Source organism: Somniosus microcephalus, chromosome 1 (assembly GCF_052327205.1).
Source record: "Somniosus microcephalus isolate GS21.2 chromosome 1, FLI_Smic_1.0, whole genome shotgun sequence".
NCBI lineage: Eukaryota > Metazoa > Chordata > Chondrichthyes > Squaliformes > Somniosidae > Somniosus > Somniosus microcephalus.
The window spans coordinates 189,281,696-189,295,175 of record NC_140987.1 but is presented as its reverse complement, the minus strand read 5'-3'; the positions used below and the strand labels follow the sequence as shown (position 1 = coordinate 189,295,175).

General features: G+C 46.5%; 1 protein-coding gene across 4 annotated transcripts in view; it reads right to left on the bottom strand.

Moving 5' to 3' along the window:
• Positions 1-13,480, bottom strand: part of mctp1a (multiple C2 domains, transmembrane 1a) — a 960,306-nt gene that overhangs the window by 890,330 nt on the left and 56,496 nt on the right. The gene's annotated exons all lie outside the window — the stretch shown is intronic.

The following is a 13,480-nucleotide window of genomic DNA, read 5'->3' as shown; positions in this document are numbered from 1 at the left end:
AGTCTCCCACTGTTTTGATGTGGATTTTCCTATAAGTAGCTGCTCCCAGTCCACTTTGGCCAGATCCTGCCTTATCATATTAAAATCGGCCTTCCCCCAATTTAGAACTCTTATTTCCGGGCCGTCTTTGTCTTTTTCCATGACCACCTTAAATCTCACCGAATTATGGTCACTGTCGCCAAAATGCTCTCCTACTGATACTTCCACCACTTGCCCGGCTACATTCCCCAGAATTAGGTCCAGTACCGCCCCCTCTCTTGTAGGACTTTCTACATGTTGGCTCAAAAAGCTCTCCTGGATGCACTTTAAGAATTCTGCACCCTCTAAGCCTTTCACACTCTGACTATCCCAATTTATATTGGGGAAGTTGAAATCCCCCACTATTATTACCCTATTATTTTCGCACTTCTCTGAGATTTGCCTACATATCTGTTCCTCTATCTCCCCCTGACTGTTTGGGGGCCTATAGTACACTCCCAGCAAAGTGCTTGCCCCCGTTTTTTTAAGTTCTACCCATATGGCCTCATTAGAGGAACCCGCTAATATATCGTCCCTCCTTACAGCAGTAATTGACTCCTTAATTAATATTGCAACACCCCCTCCCCTTTTACACCCCCCTCTGTCTCGCCTGAAGATTCTATACCCCGGAATATTGAGCTGCCAGTCCTGACCCTCCCTCAACCATGTCTCCGTGATAGCAACAATATCGGACTCCCATGTGTTCAACAACAACTTCAGTTCATCCACCTTATTTGTAAGACTCCTTGCATTAAAATATATGCCTTCCAGCCCTGCCATATTCCCTTTTGCCTTCACATATTTGCTCTGCCTTCCCAGCTGACTTGTTTTTTCCTCTGTATTTGGCTGTAAATCACCCCCTACTATAGCTCCACTCTGTACCCCATCCCCCTGCCAAGTTAGTTTAAACCCCCCCCAGCAGTGCTAGTAAACCTCCCCGCAAGGATATTGGTTCCCCTCTGGTTCAGGTGTAAACCGTCCGACTTGTACAAGTCCCACCTTTCCCAGAAGCAGACCCAGTGATCCAGGAAACTAAAGCCCTCCCCCCTGCACCATCCCTTTAGCCACGCATTCATCTGTTCTATCTTCCTATTCCTATACCCACTAGCACGTGGCACCGGGAGTAATCCAGAGATTACAACCTTTGAGGTCCTGCTCTTTAATCCTTCACCTAGCTCCCTAAATTCTTGCTGCAGGACCTCATCCCTCTTTTTACCTATGTCGTTGGTACCAATGTGGACCACGACCTCTGGCTGTTCACCCTCCCCCTCCAGAATGCCCTGCAGCCGCTCAGTGATATCCTTGACCCTGGCACCAGGGAGGCAACAAACCATCCTGGATTCATGTCTACGGCCACAGAAACGCCTATCTGTTCCCCTTACTATAGAATCCCCTACCACTATTGCTCTCCCACTCTTTTTCCCCCCTTCCTGGGCAGCAGGAGCACCCCCAGTGCCAGGAGGTTGGCTGCTGCTGCCTTCCCCTGGTGAGTCATCCCCCTCAACAGTATCCAAAGCGGTATACTTGTTTGAGAGGGGAATGGTCACAGGGGTCTCCTGCACTACCTGCCTGCTTCTATTGCCCCGCCAGGTGGTCACCCATTTCCTATCTTCCTGTGCAGCCCTTCCCTGCGGTGTGACCAACTCACTAAACGTGCTATCCACGACCCTCTCAGCATCGTGAATGCTCCACAACACATCCACCCGCATCTCCAGCGCCTCAATGCGGTCTGCTAGTAGCTGCAGATGGATGCATTTCCTGCACACGTGGTCATCAGGGGCAGTGTCCCTGAATTCCCACATGGAGCAAGAGGAGCACATCACGGGGCTGGGCTCTCCTGGCATGACTTACCCTTTAATTAATTTAAATTAATTTACTATCACCAATTTAAGATATCTCTAAGGCGCTTGTATAGTCTACCACAGCCCTGATCTTGCCTGCACTGCCTCCCATGGTGGAATAGCCCTGACAGTGTCAAGCCCTGATCTTGCCTGCACTGCCTCCCATGGTGGAATAGCCCTGACAGTGTCAAGCCCTCATCTTGCCTGCACTGCCTCCCATGGTGGAATAGCCCTGACAGTGTCAAGCCCTCATCTTGCCTGCACTGCCTCCCATGGTGGAATAGCCCTGACAATGTCAAGCCCTCATCTTGCCTGCACTGCCTCCCATGGTGGAATAGCCCTGACAGTGTGTAAAGTGCTGAATGTGCAAGTGGTTTTCATGAGAGTCCCATAGCACTTGGATGAGGGCTGGGCATTGGGGCTTTCAGGTCCCTTTGGCCAGAAACTGAGGTGCACATGCAGGGATGAACAGGATAGTGGAAAGGGTACTCACCTTGACGACCCGAGTGAGGTTGTTGAACTTTTTCCTGCACTGAAGTGCAGTCCTGGCAACCATGCTGTTGGTGGTCACCCTGTTTGCCACCTCCCTCCAGGCTTTTCGGTATTCGCTGGGAAGCGGCCTCCTCCCACTGTCAGGGAAGAGGACAGGTCGCCTGCACTCTACTGCGCCAACCAGTAGCCTCAGGGCACCCTCGCTGAAGCGCTCCGCTCGCTCCCTAGCCTTCTGCATGGTCCTGGGCATAGAAATGATGATCCAGCAGTGGTCAGGCCTTGCTTCAGGGCTGCAGTGTGCAGGGCGTGGCAGCCAAACAAGTCCACCCTCCCCCTTTAAGAGCTGACCGGTGCCAGCGTGTCTGCTTTCAATCAGCAACTCACCGCACCTGTGCTGCGCCCGCCCTTGGTGTTTGCGCCTCGGCTCGCCGGCTTAGTGCCTTATGATAGTCGTGCATGGCCTGCTTTAGCGCAGCAGCAACCTCTTGGGGCGATGCAACTCAATTTCGGCGAAGGTGGCGCTAAGTTGCGCTGGGCGCTAAATTTAGCGAACACCCGGCTGTAGCGCCCCAAACGTGGCAATACTGAATTTCTAGGCCAATATTACTGCCAATGATTTTACCCTGAAGATATTCTGACTCAACTCAAAATGAATATTGAATAAATCCATGCTGCAGCCCCATATAACAGATGAGCACTTTTCATTCAGGTCACTGGCCCATGCAGTAAATTTCTTATTTCTTTACTGTACTAGTAAACACGTTCTTATAAAATTCATTGAAAGTAGACAGGTTAAAACAGCACAAACAGGTATTTATGCAAATAGAAACATAGGAACAGGAGTAGGCCATGCAGCCACTCGCGCTTACTCCACCATTCAATGGCTGACCTGTCTCTTAACTCCATCCACCTGCCTTAACTCCACATCCTTTTATACCCTTGGCTAGCAAAAATCCATCAACCTCAGATTTAACATTATTAATTGAGTAGCATCTATTGCTTTTTGTGGGGGCGAGTTCCACACTTCCACCATCCTTTGCGTGAAGACGTGTTTCCTAACTTCTCTCCTGAAAGGCCTGGCTCTGATTTTAAGGTTATGTCCTAGACTCTCATCAGCATAAAAAGTTTCTTTCTATTTACCCTATAAATTTGTTTCAAAATCCTAACAACCTCAATCAAATCACCCCTTAACCTTGTATATTCCAGGGAATACAGGCCTAGTTTATGTAATCTCTCCTCATAATCTAACCCTTGGAGCACTGGTAACATTCTGGTGAATCTGCGCTGCACTCCTTCCAAGGCCAATAAATCCTAAGGTGTGGTGCCCAGAAATGTACACAGTACTCCAGGTGTGGTCTAACCAGGGCTTTGTATAGTTGTACCAAATCTTCCTGCCCTTTATATTCTAGCTCTCTAGTTATGAAGGCTAGCATTTCATTAGCCTTTTTGATTATTTTTTGTACCTGACTACTACATTTTAGTAATCTGTGTACATGGACTTAAATCCTAAATCTCTTTGGACCACCACTGGTCCTAGCTTTTCACCATTTAAATAATACTCAGATCGATCCTTTTTTTGTCCAAACTGGATGACCTCACACTTAGCTGCATTGAAATTCTTCTGCCAGTTTCACCCACTCACTTAATCTATCAATGTCTTTTTGTAATTTTATGTTCCCGTCTACACTACTTACTATAATATGTTACTTACTAAGGGGGGAAAATTGGCTCATGCCCGCTTTGGGGCAATAACTTTGCTACTTTTAGCACCCCGAAGAAGTTAGTGCCCCGGGCCCGAAATTCAATGGTAGCGCCCCAAGCAGGAAGCGGGGCACTACCGGAAGTGCTCCCCCTCCCTCTTGGGGCATTCCCATTGATTATCACGGCGCTACATGCATGGGCGCCGGCATGTAGTGCCGTGGTACTGCAGGCCTTCCTCCCCTGATTAAAGAGGGGCCTAGCGCAGCGAGCTCCGGGGCCCTGCTGGACTACCGGGGAGCGGGGTGCTGGGAAAAGTGCCCGGCACTCAAGAGGAGTGCCGGGCTGCCCGATCACGGTCGGCACCCCACCTCAGGAGGGGAGGGGGGCAGGTGCTGGCAGGTGGCCCAAATAAAAATGGCTGCCCGGCACCTGCCCTTTAATTATCGCCGCCCCGGCCGCAAAAACACCACCCTGACCCTGTCGGACACAACATCCGGCGGGAGGTCGGGGGCATGAGCCAAATTTGTGGCCAGGGCGCTGCGCATGGTGATGACATCATTGCCGGAGGCGCAGCACCACAGGGCGCTACCGGCTACCGCCGCCGCTAACCTCCCATTGAATTTTGTGGGAGGCATTAGCGGCGCCACTCCTGGGCGCTCGTTGCTTTGCATCCCGTTAGCACCCCGGAGGCGCAAAGCAACCAAATTCTTCCCCTTAAATATGTTAGCTAGTGTGCTAACAACACTGGACAAAAGCAATTAAGCCTATTAATGTTTACACTACCTACTGCCTTGATAGTATAAAGAAAGAACTTGCATTTATATAGCACCCAAAGCACTTTAAAGCCAATGATTTACTTTTGAAGTTTAGTCACTGTTATTAAGTAGGCTTACGTGGCAGCATATTTGCGCAAAGCAAGGTCCCACAGATAGTAAGCAGATAAATGAACAGTTAATCTGGTTGTGGTTGTGATCATATAGAACTAACCTGCATTAGCTCTTCTTTATCACTGAAAGCAATAGCAGCTTTGAATCAGCCACTTGGACCAGCCTGGTATAACTCTCCTGACATGCAGTAGGTACTGTTCAATTCCAGTATCTGGACACCAGGCTCTCTGCCACAAATAAATTACTTCACCCTTTACACAAAAATCAGTTACTGGTCCAAGACTAACATGTGCAGAAAATTATTCATCCCATTTTCAACTCACTAATCCAGTTTCTGTAACGCCACATAAAGTAACGACTTTCCGTGTGACAATTTTGATTGTGGTCTTGTTTGACATCCAGCCTTGCATGAGGCAGAATTTTCACCATCTCAGCATTGGAAGACCAAGGCTACTGCCTTCAGCCCCTGCACATACTCCCTACCCTCTGAACCACCTGAGTCATGGACATATACAGGTTAAGTGATTGAAATCCATCTACCATGGTTTTGCCCAATGTGGGGAAATGTGAGGTTCAAGAAAGACAAATTGGAATATTTTCTTAATGACGAGGGACTAGAAACTGTGGAGGACCAAAGGGATTTGGGAGTCTAGCTATACAAATTACTAAAAGCTAGTGCACAACTACAACAAGTAATCAAAAAGGCTAATGGTATCTTGGCCTTTATCTCAAGAGGGTCAGAATACAAAGAGAAGGAAGTTATGCTTCAGTTGTACTGAGCCATGGTCAGACCCCATCTGGATTATTGCGTTCACTCGGGTTCTGGGCACCACACCTCATGAAGGTACATTGGTCTTGGACGGGATATAGTGCAAATTTATCAAAATTATACCAGAGCTTAAAGGGCTAAATTATTAAGTGAGATTGCAAAAACTTGGGTTGTATTCCCTTGAGTTTATAAGACAGAGGATTATCTAATTGAGGTATTTGAAATGATCAAAGTATTTGATAAGGTAGATATAGAGAAGCTATTTCTTCGTCCTCTGATGGAGGAATCCAGAACAAGGGGGCATACATCTTAAAATCAGAGATAGGCCATTCAGGAGTTAAATCAGGAAGTACTTATTCACATAAAGGGTAATAGAAATGTGGAATTCTCTCACCCAAAAGGCTAAGGATGCTTGGTCAATTGAAATTTCCAAGACATGGATCGACAGATTTTTGTTGTGTAAGGGTATCAATGGATTTGGTTCAAAGACAGGTAAATGATTTAAATAAATAGCGGAACAGGCTCGAGGGGGCTGAATGACCTACTCCTGTTCTGATGTTTCTATGGGTGAGTACTCCTGCGCTGCCTGAGCAAACAAATTTCCAAATCGTGCCTTTGGGTGCTGGCAGCTAAAAAATCCTGAGCAGTGCAGAATCCCAATGCGTGCCCCGCTCATCAGTAACTAATTTGTCAAAAGGTTCATCTGTTTCATTTCATGTGTTTTTTCAGCCCTGACGAAGGGTTTTGACCTGAAACGTTGACTCTATTTCTCTCTCCACGGATGTTGCCTGGCCTGCTGAGTTTTTCCAGCATTTTCTGTTGTTATTCCTTTAATAGGCGTTGGGCCCCTAATTTACATATTCAAGCTTCTAACGCTTGTTTTAGGTGACCGTCTTGGACACCTAAAAATGGGCCCCACGAATTTGACAGTAGGACTAACACCTGCGCAGATTGGGTGCAGGACGTGCAGCTGCTAAGTTGGTATACATTGCATCCATTTTATGCCCAAAAAACGGGTGCAACGCACACCAATTTATACCTTAAATTGTTTCTACTTACTTGTTAATTTTGAGGTGAATAAATGAAGCAATTTTCTTTTTTATCTCAAGTCTGAATCTGATTTGTGCATCCATTGGTCCTATCAGCCCACTGGGTAATATTTTCCACTTGTTCTTGCCAAAAACAGCATTTTTTTATATCTGTAATAATAAAATCAGTGCCAAATTGGTAACAAATGCAAATTCCACTGAGTCTTTTGTTCACTTTACATTTTGGAGTATTTATTTTTGTTGATATTGAAACCTGTGTAGCATTTAGTTTAAAAAAGTGTCATTATTTATAACAATTGTATTGCTGATTTAAATTGAGATAGAATCCAAATCCGATGCCACTGGAGTAGTTGCAGGTTATTTTGACTGACTCTGAAGAAAGCATTACTTAGGTACTACCATTAGCCAAAGGGGAAGTATAATGAATGATTCACTTAACATGGCTCCAGTAAATAATTCAACATGCCACACAACATTATATCATTTAACTGAAGGTAGGATGCGATGGGATGAGACAGGAGGACTGAAGGGGTGGCAAGTAGTTGAGAGAGGAAAAAGGCCATTGACTGATTTTCCAAAATTATTGTTGCTAGCAGTGAAATGAGCCTGCCCAAAGGGTTATAGGTAAATTCACCAGAAAGGAACATTTTAATTTTTGTAGTACATTATTGTTTGAGATTTATACAATGATCACGTTAAGTGTGTTTAAAGACTTATCAACAATGAAATAAAATGAATACAAAAAAGTTACACTTAGCTACATCAGTACATTATATTTTATGAGATTTTTACCATCACCAAGTTTGATATGTTTTGAGATTTATAAAATCACCAAAATGAATTAATGAATTAATTTTAATTAATTTAAGGATCTGAAAAGAATATTTTCCTCTTATTCTGACACCGAAATGCACATTTATGAGGCTGCTGCTATTGTTTCGCATATCCAAACCGACCTATTAAAGGGTGAGCTGCACCTCAAGGATGTGAATGCACCTCATTCAGAGCCACGGCAACATTCAAAGAAACTAACACCTCCACACATCTCTGAAAAAATTCAAATGTATTCATTCTAAAATATGTCTACAATGCAGGTTGCAGTCTAATGAATAGTATAGTGGACTTGCACTATAGTTTTTTTTCCTTCTGGCTTAATCATGTGTAAGGAAATCTCTTTAAACTCAACTAAATGATTCCTCATGATTCAGGCTCAAGCGTATAGTCCAACTGCAAGTTTATTACTCAGACACCAATAGTATAATAACCATTATGATTATACAATAGACTCACACAACCTGGTTTCCTGCAGACCCAAGGTGATCAAACTTGGCCTCCGTAGGTGTTGGAATTCCGACCGTCCCGTGAGCTCTAACTCAAGAAGGTTGTTACCTGTTCTTTGTATCCCCCTTTTTTGTGAGCCATATCACATGATGCCCAGAATGTATATTGAAGCAAGGTTCCTTCTCGCCAAATCTCCAGACTTGGCATAATAGCCATCTTGATGGTTTAAATGTTAATCAGTTCAACCTGACATAGAGTCATACAGTCATAGCCATAGAGTCATAACGGCACAGAAGGAGGCCATTCAGCCCATCAAGTCAGTGCCGGCTCTCTGTAGAGCAATCCAGTCAGTCCCATTCATTCCCCCGCTCTATCCCCGTAGCCCTGCAAGTTTATTTCCCTCAAGTGCCGATCCAGTATCCCCTTGAAAACATTGAGGGGGGGGGGGAAATTCGGTATCGCCCCGTTTGGGGAGCAATCATCGGCCGGGCACAAAGTTTAGCGCCTGGCGCTAATTATCGCCTCCGACTGCAAACTTGGCTTCTATCGCTCCTGGAGGTGATTTCAGCGTTAAATCAGGCGCTACACACCTCTCTTAAGGCGCTAACGTTGAGGAGCGAGGCACTAACTCAGAGCGCTGGCGAAGCTCATGTGATGTCAGTCAGCAATGGAACACAGACACACTGGCGCCGGCCAGTTCTTAAAGGGGAGAGTCGATCTTGCTCTCCATCCACACCCTGCTCATTGCAGCCTTGAATCTTGGCCTGGAGAGACCTGTACATCAAATCTGCTGGAAAGAATGGAGAGGCCAGGGAAAGAGCTCAGAGTGCAGCCCCCATAGTCTCTTCTAAATCGATGCAAGGAAGGTCAAATCAAAATGAACCTGCAAAGTGCTGCTCAGTACCCAAAACTCCTTCACACAGCGTTGAATCTCTCCAGAAGTCTCTCTCTCTCTCTCTCTCTCTCTCTCTCTCTCAGAATGCGTGGTGCAAAAATGTCAGAGACAAAAAAAGTCAGGAAGCGGTCGCTTTTAAATAGCGCTCCCCTAGTCCCTTCCCGACTGCAAAAGTTCCACTCAACCTGTCGTTGCTAGCGGCAGACGGTAATGCAGGGGGCGCCATTCAATATCCGGTCCAGGGCGCCACCGGGCATTGCACGCTCGACTGACGTCACGATCTGCGGGTGCAGGAGATGGTGACGGGAGTGTGTAGTGCCGCCGCAAGATGTCTGGTCAATTTCGCGAGCGCCGCAAACATCGCCACACCTGGGCGCTAGTTGCTTTGCGCCCCATTAGCAACCAAATTTTTCCCCCGAGTGTCTTCGCTTCTGCCACTTCCGTCGGCAGCGAATTCCAGGTCATCAGCACTCACCACATAAAAAATGTTTTCCTCACATCCCCCCTGTATCTCTTGCCCAAAACCTTAAATCTGTGTCCCCTAATCCTTGTACCATCAACTAGTGGGAACAGCCTTTCCCCAGCTAGCCTATCCAAACCCTTCATAATCTTGTACAACTCTATCAAATCACCCCTCAACCTCCTTTGCTCTAATGAAAACAAATCCAGCTTCTCCAACCTGTCCTTGTAGCTAAGATTCCCCATCCCCGGAACCATTCTGGTAAATCTCCTCTGCACCCTCGCGAGGGTCTTCATATCCTTCCTAAAGTGTGGTGACCAGAACTGGATGCAATACTCCAGTTGTGGTCTAACCAGCACTTTATAAATGTTCAGCATAACTTCTCTACTTTTGTACTCAGTACCTCTATTTATGAAGCCCTAGATCCCATATGCTTTGTTAACCACTCTCTCAATATGTCCCGCCACCTTCAGGGACCTATGCACATTAACTCCCAGGTCCCTGTGCCATGTGCAACGATGTCCAAATTCGCAGTCATGCGTCAAATCAGGAATTGTACGCCGATTGGCGTCACGCTCTGCACATTTACATTGGAGAGGCAAGCGCAGGCAATGGCAGCGCTGCTGACCTCTCCAAAATGATGGCCGCCGTGTTCTGTGCTGGAAGTGGGCAGTGTTAGATCCGTAATTCTGAGAGTATGATGTTTTTCAATAACCACACGGATGCTGTAACTTAACAATCAACAGGTATTTACTGGAGGAGGGTAGTCTCAAGACTGGGGGTACAGAGGCATGCGCAAGGCTTATATACAGGTGTGGTCACTGCTGGTACTACAGTATACAGGAGCTGTAAAAGTAGTTCTGTCTTAAAGGTACATACACTACAATTCCTCCCCTTTTAGATTAGTAATACCCCTAATATTCAAATAACAATTAACACTTTAACATGTACATTAAACAACAATAGTCCATTTATAGATTCAGTCTTTGGGGCGGCTTCCTGATCCTTTCGGGATAGCGCCTTTCCTGAGGTTCTTGTTCTTGGTGCGGAGGCGATTCTGGCCCCTTTTCATGGGGTAGTTCATCGGTTTCCACTGCTACTGGTTCTGAGGTAGATGCTACCGGTATGTCGGGTTCATCCCCAGGTACTCGAGGCATGGGGTTGACTCGTTCCTGTGATGCTAAGATCTGATCGATGTGGCGTCTCACAATGTTCTCCCCGACATCCACTGTGTACATTAATGGCCCCTGCCTTGTGCATATTGTTTCAGGTTGCCATTTCTCTGTTCGGTAGTCACGGGCCAAGACTGGTTGTCCTACATTGAAGCTGCTTGTCGGCTTCTCATTGATGTGCTGGAATTGTTTATCCTCAACATTTCTTCGCACATTTGGTCTGAGCAAGTCCAGACGAGATCTCAACCTTCGGTTAAAGAACATCATGGCCGGGGTCTGGTTGGTAACTGCATGTGTCGCGTTTCGGTAGGCTAATAAGAAATTGTCCACCTTATACTGTAGTGGAATTTCATCGTCGCACATGGCCTTTATCGCCTTCTTAAAGGTTTGTACGAACCTCTCAGCGAATCCATTTGTGGCTGGATGATACGGGGCGAATGTATAATGCCTTACCCCATTCCTTCTCATAAATTTTCAAAACTCTTCGGACACAAACTGTGGTCCATTATCAGAGCAAATCTGCTCTGGCAAGCCGTTTCTGGCAAATATGGTCCGTAGGACTGCAATCGTTTTTTCTGTAGTGGTTGAGGACATTTATCTCACCTCAGGCCACTTCGAATGAGCATCCACTGCTATTAAGAACATTGAGTCCATGAATGGACCAGCGAAATCAATATGCACCCGTTGCCATGGAGAGGAGGGCCACTCCCATGGGTGTAGAGGGGCATGTGGTGGTGCATTTTGGACCTTCTGGCATCCTGAGCAGCTCTTGGTTAGGTCTTCGATTTGTTGATCGATTCCCGGCCGCCACACATAAGCCCTAGCAAGGCTTTTCATTTTCACTCCCCCCAGATGACCTTCATGTAGCTCATTTAGCACTCTCTCCCTTAACTTGGGTGGAATCACCACTCTGGATCCACACATCACTGTCCCCTGGCACACTGACAGCTGTTCTCTTCTGGATGAGAATGCTGGCAACAGTGAGTCGCCATGTGTTGGCCATCCCCTCACCGTCAAATCATATACCCGAGACAGCGTCGGATCATTGCGGGTCTCCTTCTCTATATCCGCGTTCGTTACTGGCAATCGTTCAATTATTGACGAATAAAATATCTCGATAGGGTCCACTGCTGGTGCTTCCTCCACAGTAGGCAGTGGCAGGCGCGATAGCCCATCAGCGTTTCCATGCTGTTTCGTGCCTTTATATTCTATTTCATATTGATTCGCCCCTAGAAACAGGGACCATCTTTGTAACCGTTGTGCAGTCATAACTGGAACGCCCTTCTTAGGATTAAAGATGGAGACAAGTGCTTGGTGGTCAGTCAGCAAGGTGAACTTCCGCCTATGCAGATAGTGGTTGAATTTTTTTACTCCCCATACTAGGCTGAGGGCCTCCCTGTCAATCTGGGCGTAGTTGCGCTCGGCTGAGGTTAGTGACCGAGATGCAAAGTCTACTGGCCTCTCCAATCCGTCTGGGAATTTGTGTGACAGCACCGCTCCAATACCATAGGGTGATGCAACACATGCCAAACGAATTGGTAGTGCTGGGTTGAAATGGGCCAACACCTCTTTTGGTGTGATCAATTCTTTACACTTCTGGAAAGCTCGTCTACGTTCGTCATTCCACTTCCATGGTACCCCTGTTTGCAGTAGGGTATTCAGTGGGTGTACTACCATCGACAAATTTGGTAAGAACTTGTGGTAGTAGTTTACCAGCCCAAGGAACGACCTCAGTTGTGACACATTTTCTGGTGCTGGAGCCTTGACTACTGCCTCAATCTTTTCAGGGGACTTATGTAACCCCTCTTCATCGATGATGTGGCCACAATATGAGATCTGTTTCTGGAAAAACTCGCACTTGTGGCGATTAGCTCGTAGCCCATATTCCTTTAATCTGGTGAGCACCTTCTCCAAGTTGGCGAGGTGATCACTGTCATTTTCGCCCATGACCAGGATGTCGTCCAAATAACACTGGGTCCCTGGAATCCCTTGCAGGATTTGATCCATTGCCCTTTGCCAAATAGCCGGAGCTGATGCTACCCCGAACACCAGCCGGTTGTATTGATAGAGACCTTTATGAGTGTTAATCGTAAGGTATTGTTCAAAGCTTCTTCTACCTCCATTTGCAAGTACGCCTGGGCTAGATCAATTTTGGTGAAGCGTTTACCTCCAGATAGCGAGGCGAAAATATCCTCAATTCGTGGAAGCGGATATTGTACCGTGTGAAGGACTGGGTTCACTGTCACCTTAAAATCCCCACAGATGCGGACCTTCTTTGGTTCCCCAGGCGTATTACTCAACGACCTCTTCATTACAGGAATGATGGGTGTAGCCCACTCGCTCCAGTCTACTTTGAACAGTACTCCTGAACGTTCCAACCCTTCCAGCTCTGCTTCGACAGCTGGTCTGATCGCATAAGGCACTGGTCTGGCCTTAAGAAACTTTGGGCTTGCATTTTCCTCTATTTTAATCGTTGCTGTTATGCCTTTTAGTGTTCCGAGTCCCTCCTGGAACACGTCTTTTGCGTCAGTTAGCATTTTTGACAGTCATCCAGGTGTGATGTCGTCATCCTTTTTGGCCTCAACCTTCAGTGCCTGTATGGAATGCCAATCTAATTGTATCTTCTGGATCCATTCACGTCCTAGCAGTGGTGGTCCTCCATCTGGCAATACATATATATCCATTTTAGGTATTTCCTGGCCTTTATATATCACTTTCACCCTTATTTTTCCTTTGGGGTAGACTTTTTGCCCCGTGTACGTCTTCAAGACAATCTCTGTAGCTTTCAAGGGTATATGTGAAAATAGCCGCTTATAGTCCCTTTGGTTTATGACTGTTAGGGCTGATCCTGTGTCCAATTCCATTTTCACTTGGACTCCGTCTATCTTGAGTGTAACCCAGATAGTCTGGTGATC